Source organism: Chiloscyllium plagiosum, unplaced genomic scaffold (assembly GCF_037043375.1).
Source record: "Chiloscyllium plagiosum isolate Xiang-an unplaced genomic scaffold, Cpla_swu_hap1 HiC_scaffold_14, whole genome shotgun sequence".
Classification (NCBI taxonomy): domain Eukaryota; kingdom Metazoa; phylum Chordata; class Chondrichthyes; order Orectolobiformes; family Hemiscylliidae; genus Chiloscyllium; species Chiloscyllium plagiosum.
The window spans coordinates 76,609,461-76,621,129 of NW_028270152.1; positions in this window are offsets into that span (position 1 = coordinate 76,609,461).

Here is an 11,669-nt window from a genome sequence, read left to right on the forward strand (position 1 = left end):
GTGAGACAGGGGAAGAAGTAAGAGAAAGAGGTGTGCATGCTGGAATGGATAGAGATATAGGAAGCTGATATGCTGAAAATTTTGTCAAACATTAAGATTGACAAGTCGCCAGGCCCGGACCAGATTTGTCCTCGGCTGCTTTGGGAAACGAGAAATGCAATTGCTTCGCCTCTTGCGAAGATCTTGCATCCTCGCTCTCCACTGGAGTCGTACCTGAGGACTGGAGAGAGGCAAATGTAATTCCTCTCTTCAAGAAAGGAAATAGGGAAATCCCCGGCAATTACAGACCAGTAAGTCTCATGTCTGTCGTCTGCAAGGTGTTAAAAGAATTCTGAGGGATAGGATTTATGACCATCTGGAAGAGCATGGCTTGATTAAATGCAGTCAACATGGCTTTGTGAGGGGCAGGTCATGCCTCACAAACCTTAGAGTTTTTTGAGGATGTGACTAGAAAAATTGATGAGGGTCGAGCTGTGGATGTGGTGTATATGGACTTCAGCAAGGCATTTGATAAGGTTCCCCATGGTAGGCTCATTCAGAAGGTCAGGAGGAATGGGATACAGGGGAACATAGCTGTCTGGTACAGAATTGGCTGGCCAACAGAAGACAGTGAGTGGTAGTAGAAGGAAGATATTCTGCCTGGAAGTCTGTGTTGAGTGGTGTTCCACAGGGCTCTGTCCTTGGGCCTCTACTGTTTGTAATTTTTATTAATGACTTGGATGAGGGGATTGAAGGATGGGTCAGCAAGCTTGCAGACGACACAAAGGTTGGAGGTGTCATTGACAGTATAGAGGACTGTTGTAGGCTGCAGCGGGACATTGACAGGATGCAGAGATGGGCTGAGAGGTGGCAGATGGAGTTCAACCTGGATAAATGCAAGGTGATGCATTTTGGAAGGTCAAATTTGAAAGCGGAGTACAGGATTAAGGATAGGATTCTTGGCAGTGTGGAGGAACAGAGGGATCTTGGTGTGCAGGTACATAGATCCCTTAAAATGGCCACCCAAGTGGACAGGGTTGTTAAGAAAGCATATGGTGTTTTGGCTTTCATTAACAGGGGGATTGAGTTTAAGAGTTGTGAGATCGTGTTGCAGCTCTATAAAACTTTGGTTAGACCACATTTGGAATACTGCGTCCAGTTCTGGTCGCCCTATTATAGGAAAGATGTGGATGCTTTGGAGATGGTTCAGAGGAGGTTTACCAGGATGCTGCCTGGAATGGAGGGCTTATCTTATGAAGAGAGGTTGACTGAGCTTGGACTTTTTTTCATTGGAGAAAAGGAGGAGGAGAGGGGACCTAATTGAGGTGTACAAGATAATGAGAGGCATAGATAGAGTCGATAGCCAGAGACTATTACCCAGGGCAGAAATGGCTAACATGAGGGGTCATAGTTTTAAGCTGGTTGGAGGAAAGTAGAGAGGGGATGTCAGAGGCGGGTTCTTTGCACACAGAGTTGTGAGAGCATGGAATGCGTTGCCAGCAGCAGTTGTGGAAGCAAGGTCATTGGGGACATTTAAGAGACTGCTGGACATGCATATGGTCACAGAAATTTGAGGGTGCATACATGAGGATCAGTGGTCGGCACAACATCGTGGGTTGAAGGGCCTGTTCTGTGCTGTGCTGTTCTATGTTCTAACGTAAAAACCAAAAAGGAGCAATCACATTGGGAATGTACAAAGGCCACCTTACAGTCCGAGAAAAATAGAGGAGCAGATATTTAAGCAAATTTCAGGAAAGTATTAAGGTAATTGGATAGTCATTGTGGGAAATTTCAACTTCCCCAACATTAACTGGGGTAATCATTGTGTGAAAGGTTGGAAGGAGCAGAATTCTTATAATACATCCAGGATAGTAGATACTGAGTGGGATACTGAAATTGCATGATCAGCCATGATCATATTGCATAGTGGTGCCGGCTCGAAAGGCAATTGACCGATTGCTGCGCCTATTTTCCATGTTTCTATACTGAGGGCTCAAAATAGTTTAAGGCCTAGAGGAGTATGGAATGTGTAGTAAGGAACATAAAAAGGTGAGGAGGGCTAAAAAGGGGATGTGAAAGGGTACTGGCAGGTAAAATAAAGGAAAACCCTAAATTACTTTGCAGGTACATTAAAGGTAAAAGGACAACAAGGGAAAGAGTAAGGCCCATTAAGGACCGCGGAACATGGAGCCAGAGGATGTAAGTGGAGTTCTAAAAGAATACTTTGAATCGGTATTCACTAGTGAGAGAGATGATATGAGTACATAAATTAGGAAGAAGGTCTGTGGTACACTTAAGTAATGAACATTGACATAGAGGAGGTTCTGAGTTAAAAGTAGATAAATCACCAGGGCTGAATGAAATGTATCCCAGGTTGTTGAGTGAGGCAAGGGAGAAAATAGCAGGGGGCTTGCAAAAAAACTTTTCAATTCCTCTCTGGCCACACGAGGAGTGCTGGAGGACTGGATGACCGCCAATATGGAACTGTAATTCAAGAAGGGAGCAAGAGATTTAAATCAGGAAACTACATGTCAGTTGATCTAACTTCGGTTGTGGAGAAAGTATTGGAAGCAACTCTGAGGCACAGAATTAATCTGCATTTGGAGAGATAAGGATTAATAAAGAACATTTAGGGTGGCCCAGTGGTTAGCACTGCTGCCTCACAGTGCCAGCGACCTGGATTTGATTCCAACCTTGGGCGACTTTCTGTGTAGAGTTTGCACATTCTCCCTGTGTCTGCTTGAGTTTTCTCTGAGTGCACTGGTTTCCTCCCACAACACAAAGATGTGCAAGTTAGGTGAATTGGCCATGTTACATTACCCATAGTGTTCAGGGATATGTGGATTAGGTACATTAGTCAGGGGTAAATGTAAAGTATAGGGAATGGGTCTGGGTGGGTTACTCTTCAGAGGGTCAGTGTGGACTTGTTGGGCTGAAGGGCCTGTTTCCACACTGTAGGGATTCGATGAAACAGTCAGCATGGTTTTGTTAAGGGGACATCATGTGTGACCAACTTGATTTAACTTTTCAAAGAGTAGATGAGGGCAATACTTTAGATGCAGTCTGTTTGGACTTCAGCAAGGCTTTTTATAAAGTTAACACAGGAAACTGTCAGCAATGTTAAGAGCCTACAGGGTCCAAGGAAAATTGGATCCACAATTGGCTGAGTTGCAGGCAGCAGAGGGTGTTTTTCTGACTGGAGATGTGTTCAGTGAGGTCCCACAGAGGTTAGTGTTGGTGCTCTTGCTGCTTGTGGTTTATGTACATGACTTAGACTTGAATGTAGGAGGATTGATTAGTAAGTTCTCAGATGATACGTAAATTGGTGGGATGGTAAATAATGAGGAGGACAGCCTTGGCTTACAGGAGGATACAAATGCGTTGGTCAGATCAGCTGATAGTGGCAAACAGATTTAAAGGTGGACAAATGTGAGTTGATATATTTGGGCAGAACAAACAAGGCAAGATAGACAGTACATGATAAACAGTAGGTCCCTGGAAAATACTGAAGATCGGAGGGACCTCAATGTGCACATAAATGAGTCCCTTCAGTTAATCAGGACAGGTGTATAAAGTGATTAAGAAGGCATATGGAATACTTGCCTTTGTTAATCGAGGCACTGAGCAGGCAGATGATGCTGGCACTATATAAAATATTGGTTACACCGCAGCTAGGGTATTGTGTGCAGTTCTGGAATTCACATTTCGGTAGAGATGTGATGGCACTAGAGAGGGTGCAGGGGTGATTTACCAGGATGTTGCCTGGGCTGTGAAAAAGTTTCAGCTGTGAAGAGAGATTGGACAGACAGCGCTGCTCACCATTCATGATGGATCGTGTCCATTTCGAGTTTTAAAAGTCGCTCGTTGACGGATTGAAAACCCCTATCCAGCGAAACCACAGCCAGAAGATCTAAAATGGGGACGGTTAAAAAAATTAAAAGATTTAAAATATCTTTGTAACGAGAAGGAGCCATTATGCCATATGTACTTCATGATTTAATCATTGTTAGGGTTCTAAAAACTACGTGTTAATGGGAAGTCCAGCATGGAGGCTTGTGTTGTAAATCAGCCTTTGATGCTGTTTACCATCAGTGTCTGGTGCACACATGGGAGCCCAGTACCCGCAGAACTACGAAGCCGAATTTTGAGTTGTGTGTTTTCTGTTGTAATGTATGAACAAGAAGGGATAGGAAAAGATGCTTGTCCAACTAACTGAGCCCCTATCCTCCCCTCTTCCTCCAAACTCAATGCAATGTTGAATATACCACAATTTGTGCATTTACCATCCAAGTGGAACTGCACAATCGCCAGGGAAAGGCGGGAATAAAAAACAGGCAAAACCCAGGCTAGGTGCGACATATAATAAAAATCTGGAAACTTACTCCCTCTCAACCGTCAGGGGTTCACACTGGGCTGTGTCTTGTGCAATGTGATTTTCACTTCAGCCAGAAGCATAGCCACATCTCTCCGTAAGCAATGTGCTCAATCCATGAGCCAGCAGCCACTTTTACATTTTCACTGTTCTCAGAGGGAAAAATTGCCAAATATCCAGCGTAGAGCTAACTTACAACCATGAAGCCCAGCCTACCCTGAAGTAGTTTGTGGAAGCAGACTGTATATGCTGGGACAGTACCTACACTATCTCAGAAACCCAGAACACACACAAATCTTTGTTTCTCTAATATTTAGAGACCTGGCCTTTTGAGGCTATCTTGTTAACTTGGCAAAGTCCAAAGCTCCAAGTGAAAAGTGCTGCAGGTCTCTATGACATGAAGATCTTGTAACGAGAAGGAGCCATTATGCCATATATACCTCATGATTTAATCATTGTTAGGGTTCTAAAAACTACTCCCATGAGTGTTTTCTGATCCTTGCTATTCTTAATATGCACCTCTACTGATTCTACTGTGATTTTCATATCCTTTTTTCATTAATGTGCTTATGCTACTATTTATTATTCAGGCTTTCTCTCCTCCTTTTCTATGCTGTCTTTCTTGTTGAAATATTCTGTTGTTTGGAAAATTTATTTCCCAACCTTAGTCACCTTGTAATAATGCCTCTGTAATGGTGCTTAGATCTAGCCATTTATCTCTGTTTGAGCCACTAGTTCATCTGTCTTATTGTGTGTGCTCAGCACATTCTGATAAAATGACATTATCTTCTTTAACTACAATTTCTTTCAGGGACCATAGTCTTTGAAGCACTGTTGCTGTGAAATTGGCTGTCTGTCTTTATTCACACCAATATACTTTGCTATTATCTCGACTTTTAGCTTTGGATTTCTGAGCCCTGCTCGTATGACTCATCAGGACACTGGTGCCGAAACAAATCCAAATCATGAAAGTGCTTCCAGAATGCATGGGGCTCACGCGTTTCTATGATTGAGACCACCTTCTGCTGCTTCTTCTTCCTTTATCTCTCCAATCTTTACACTCTCATCTTCCAAGCTCACCTCATCATTGAGACAACTAGGACACATTTACGAGACTCTGCTAAACTTCGCCCCAGTCAAATTCTCTTCCTGACCACAATGCTAGGTGATATTGTCAGTATCTTTTCTTCAGGTACCTTTGAAATCCTCTTCCTTTACTGCCCAATTTCCTATCTCCCTATGTTCCCTGAAGTCTTTGGGATTTGTTGATGCCTGTCGTTCCATGATTATCTCTCTAAAACCCAATGTTTGAATCCCTTCTCTCCAGTTTCTAATCTTGAAGCACTGAAAAGGACTAATTTAAAGTTGGGAAAGGTGGCCTTTGTGACTATGATCACGGTGCATTACTCATCTTTGACTAATCTAAGCACTGAAGGGAGTGATCACACCATTCTCTTTCAAGATGTCTCCCCCTCGATTACCTTTGCAGGGTTTCAACTATTGCATCTCCAGCAATATTTAATCCCTGTCCTGTCATTCCTTCAGCCTCCAAATGCTAAATCATTAATCTCCTCTTGTTTCACTTACTGACTCTTCATAATATATTCACAGAAGTCACGTCTTTGCCTATTTTCTCAATTCTTCTTCTGTCTCTTTGCTATCAAGACTACTTATCAGGTTACCTAGTCATGGATAAATAGCAGCTATCTAACAGTTTGATAACAGTATTGCTACAAATCGTAGACCATCTGCTCTTACTGTAAATTGTGCAGCTTTGTCATTAATTCCATTTAGCCACCCAGACTCAAATTAATTCAAACACCATGGCATTGTTACTTTCAGCTGAATGCTTGTTGCTATCTATCACCAATATCCTTCACTGTGACCCATTCAGCTTGCCCATCTCCATTTCTGCTTCAGCCTCTTTTGTCACCTGAACTCTTTGATGTGTCAATCACTTTCAGACAATTCCAATACTCTCTTCGGTGATACCATTCTTCTCCTTCCATAACTTCCAAATTTCTACCATTCATAGTTAATCTTGCACAGTTGTACTCAACTGTTATCTCAAGCTGACTTTAACTTAATCCTTGAAACTTAAAATATTAAATTAAAAATCACTGCCAAACTTTGTTGCTCCACCTTACATTGAGAATTGAGGGACTTGGCATCTATAAATCATAAAACCTTATCATCCAAGTTCAGCAGGGGTAACAGAAAAAGCAAATGGAATGTTATTTCAAAGGGAAAGGTTATAGAAGTAGTGTAAAACCACACAAGACTCTAGTCAGGCTATATCTGGAATACGGTGAACAGTTTTTGTCCCCTTATTCAAAGAATGATGTACTACCATAAGAGGCAATCCAAAAAACTTTCACAAGGTTGATACCAGGTTGGAGAGGGACTGTTTTATGCGGAAAGGTTGAATACTTTGGGGCTGTATTCATTGGAGTTTAGAAGAATGAGCGGTGACCTTATTGAAGTATACAAGATTCTCAGAGGAATTCAGGGGGATAGATGCGAAAAGGTTCTTTCCCCTTGTGAGAGAGTCTAGGACCTGACGGTAGAATCTCAGAACAAGAGGTTGCACATTTAAGACAGAAATGAGGAGGGACTTTCTCCCTCAGAAGGTAGACGCAATGGGCTCAATGGCCTGCTACAGCTTCTACATCTTGTGGTTTTATACAATCTCCCCAACCTTATAACTCCCCTGACTTCATTCCACCCTCTCATTGCCTCTCCATTGCCAGTGTATTCTTCAGAGTTCTTAGTTCCCTTGTATGGAATCCTCTCCATTAGCTCAACTTGGATATGCATTTGAAATGCCAGGAGCATCTGGACTAAGAGCTGAAAAGTGAGATGGAGCTGGATAGCTTTTAAAGCTGGAAAACACAAGTAACTTCCTTTAGTGCAACAATTCTCTGATTATGCTAAGCCTCCCTTATTTCCCCTTCTAAAAGCCTTCTCAAAATTGATGTTTTGGATTGGCTCTGTGTTTCTTCTTTGAATTGCCCAAGGATTTACATTATTCCAGTTTCAACGAGCAGGATTGGATAGAGCATTCGAGATGTGGTCTAATCTGAGTTTTTTGTTTAGCTACCTTAATTTCTCCCTATAATCAATGATTTCCTGAAAACCTATTTCAACAAGCACCCTTATATTTTGCTCAATCCTGCTGTGTTCATTCTCCACTTGGTTCAGAGAACTTGGACATTCTGCTAGGTTTACAGGTGCCAAGCCATTTATTGTTGGCCATCGTTGTATTTTGAGAAACTGAATATCACTAGTGGATGAAAAGCTAATTTCTGAGGAGCTAATTAATTAGCTGTGGTGTTCCACTTATGCACAGTACTTTTGTTTAGTACACCTGCCCTCTCAGTCCTATTTCTGTAGCTGAAAAAGTGAATTGACCAGTTATTTAGCAGCTAGAATGCTGGAATCTAACACTGAAAGAAAAACTGCATTCTCTAAGCAACGGCATTATATGCACATTGATCAGGTGACTCCTGTATTCCTAGCTCTGGGTAAAACTCAGTACAGCAAGTCACTTAGCTACAGGGCTGGTGCAAGAAAGAAGATTACCTCCTACTGCTGGCTGACAAAGTGCGTCTGAATAGAACTCACATCTAATCAACACCCTTAGCAATGCTGCTACGGAAAAGATCTGCTGCTATTTTAAGTAACCTGTTGGTGGAGCTATTGAGCATTGCTCTGGTGCTCTCGTGATGAAACTGCTCTTGAACTAAGTAGTGAGTTGAGTTGCACAAATGCTAAGTCCTTTAGGATCATGGTGACACTGAGGCGTAGTGTGCCTCAGACAGCCTGTTGTCTTCAATTCCAACAGTAGAGTGTCAGTCTAGCTGTCAAGTGGCCTAGACGTGAAATTTTGCAATTAGATTAGATTAGATTCCCTACAGTATGGCCTTTGGCCCAACAAGTCCACACTGACCCTCCGAAGAGTAACCCACCAAATCCCATTTCCCCTCTGACTAATGCACCTAACACTATGGGTAATTTAACATGGCCAATTCATCTGACCTGCACATCTTTGGACTGTGGGAGGAAACCGGAGCACCCGGAGGAAACCCACGCAGACATGGGGAGAATGTGCAAACTCCACACAGACAGTCACCCGAGGCTAGAATCGAACCTGGGACTTTGGTGCTGCGAGGCAGCAGTGCTAACCACTGAGCCACCATACCACCTCGTTAAACAATCTGCACATTCTAAATTATTGACAAAAACTGAGGACAGAAATCACTTCTTACACTGTAGATCTCTGTTCAACATGTGTAGATAACCGTATCAGTGAAAGATCAGAACTCCCTGATATATAATTACATTGATGTCTTGGAAGGACCAATGAAATTAATGATTTGCTTGGGCAGCATGGTGGCTCAGTGGTTAGCACTGCCTCACAGCACCAGGGACCTAGGTTTGATTCCAGTTTTGGATGACTCTGTATGGAGTTTGCACATTCTCTTTGTTTCTGCTGGGTGCTCCAGTTTCCTCCCATTGTCCAGGTTACCGTATATCCTCGTGTATAGATCAAAGTTTTAAGACTATTTTTAAAGGTTAAATTTATAGGGTCGACTAATACATGGGCACAAGTTTTGAGGGGCTAGAAGTCACATTTTGCCCATATGAAATACCATATTATTAGCAAGAATTGATTTGATCGCACAACTAATCCCAGGTAAAGAAGAAAAATACAATGAATTACAGTAAAGGTAATTACTGGATAAAAGCAAGAGACCGGTACAAAAATTTAACACGTCAAAGATTCATTGCAATCCTGTAAAATCACACTGTTCAACATCGTCATGGCCTGGTATAATGGCACACTTAAAATGAAACATTTATTAAATTCTGAATGTGTAATAGTCTTGAACTTTCCCACCAAATTCTTCCATTTCCCTCCCATTTACTCTCGTATGTTATGAACCTCAACAGCATTAACAAATTTGTCAAAGAATTAAAGATATACCAGTATGTAGCTAATGTATCTCACTTTTATTCAGATATAATGGCACAATTAAAATGGCACAATTAACTTTTTAACGAACAAAGTGCGATAAGGACTGAAAGACTTAATACTGGTCTGAATGAATGAATGAATGAATCAAAAAGTGCGATAGTAAACCAAGTGCGGTAAGTAGAGTTAAGGATGAATGAATGAATGGAGACGTGATATAGTAAACAAAGAGTGATGAGTAGAGTTACTGGGATGAATAAATGAATGCAATTTTGTTTAAGTGGATTAATGGGAACGTGCAGTTTCCTTTGTCAGTTGGGCAGCACGGTGGCACAGTGGTTAGCACTGCTGCCTCACAGTGCCAGAGGCCAGGGTTCAATTCCTGCCTCAGGCAACTGTCTGTGTGGAGTTTGCACATTCTCCCAGTGTTTGTGTGGGCTCCGGGTGCTCCGATTTCCTCCCACAGTCCAAAAATGTGCAGGTTAGGTGAATTGGCCATGCCAAATTGCCCATAGTGTGAGGTGTAAGGGAATGGGTCTGGGTGGGTTCCTTTTCGGAGGGTCGGTGAGGTCCTGTTGGGCCGAAGGGCCTGTTTCTACACGGTAAGTAATCTAATAATGCGATATAGTAGGGTTGACTTATACATAAAATATATGGAAAATACAAAATCTTTTGGCCAAAATAAGGGGTTGATTTACACATGAGATTGACCTATATGAGAATATATAGTAGATGGATTAGCCATGCTAAATTGCCCAGAACGTCCAGGGATGTGCAGTCTAGGTGGACTAGCCATGGTAAATGCAGTGTTATGGGTATAGGGTAGGGGGCTGAGTTTGGATGGGATCCTCTTCAGGGGATCAGTGCAGACTCAATGGGCTGAATGGCCTTTTCCACACTGTAGCGATTCTATAAACTATTTTTCATGCTCATAGAGGTATTTTTGTTTTGGGAGCTGATCCTCATTGCTTCATGGCCTACCTGGATCTTGATAGTCAGCTTGCAATGTTGTGCTGTGGGAGTATATTTGTAGCAGACTTTTGTCTTCTAGATGGTTGCTATAGGCTAATTCTTTCATATCTCGAGTGATTCTGTCAACTGGAGTTTGATTGCATGCAGTGTTAGCTGAATATGCAGCTCAATGACAGATTTTCATGTCATGTTGTGGAGCTGCTGCAAGGTTAAGCAGTTTCCTGCTCATCTGGTGGATTATCTTCATTCCAGTGGGAGTGAATGGAGTGGAATGTTGCAGCAAGGAAATTGAAAAAGAATATTGCTGCAATGACGCAGCCTCACTTGACCCCAGTGTAAATACATATTGGATCTTTCTAGCTGGACCAGCGCTTATTGCCCATCCCTAATTACCCAGAGGCTAGTTAAAAGAGTCAATCACTTTGCTGCGGGTCTGAAGTCACATGTAGCCCAAACAGGGTAAGGTCAACAGATTTCCTTTTCTAAATTACATTAGTGATGCAGATGGGGTTTTATGACAATTCGCAGTGGTTACGTGGTCACCATTAGCCTAGCGTTATATTTCAGATTTACACCATCTGCACATGGACTGAGGAGGTTCAAGGAAACAGCTCACCATCACCTTCTGAAGGGCAACTGGGGACGGGCAATAAATGCTGGCCAGCTAGTGATGCCCATGCTCGATGAGTCAACAAAAAAAAAGACCCTACAACTGGAAGACTGTTACAGACAAAATACTAAACAGCATTACTGGAAACAGTACTTGAGAAATGAATAGCCTAATTTTGCTGAAGCAAGGCCATCTAATGGCTCTTCACAGCTTGCTGAAACCCATGTCATATCGTTGTTACCACTAGACTTGACAACATCAAAGACATTTCTCCCTTAAACACAAGCCCATCCAAAGAGCTACTTATACCATAACTTGTACCAGTTCCTAAAGGCAAGCACACCATACACCTTCTTTACCACCATATCTATTTGCATGGCCACTTTTAGGGAGCTATGGGCTTGAACCCCAAGATCCCTCTGTGCATCATGCTGCTCAGGGTCCTGCCATTAATTGCATACTTCTCCTTAATACCCAAAGTGCAGCACCTCATACTTACCCAGATCAAATGCCATCCGCCGTTTCTCCGCCCATATCTACAACTGATCTATATCCTGTGTATCCTTTGACAACCTTCTACACTATTCATAACTCCACTGATCTCTGTATCATCTGCAAACTTACTAACCCATTGATCTACATTTTCAACCAAGTAATTTATATATATATCACAACAGCAGAGGTCCCAGTACAGATCTCTGTGGAACACGATTGGTCTTGGACCTCCAGCCAGAAAACCACTCTTCCACCATTACTCTCGG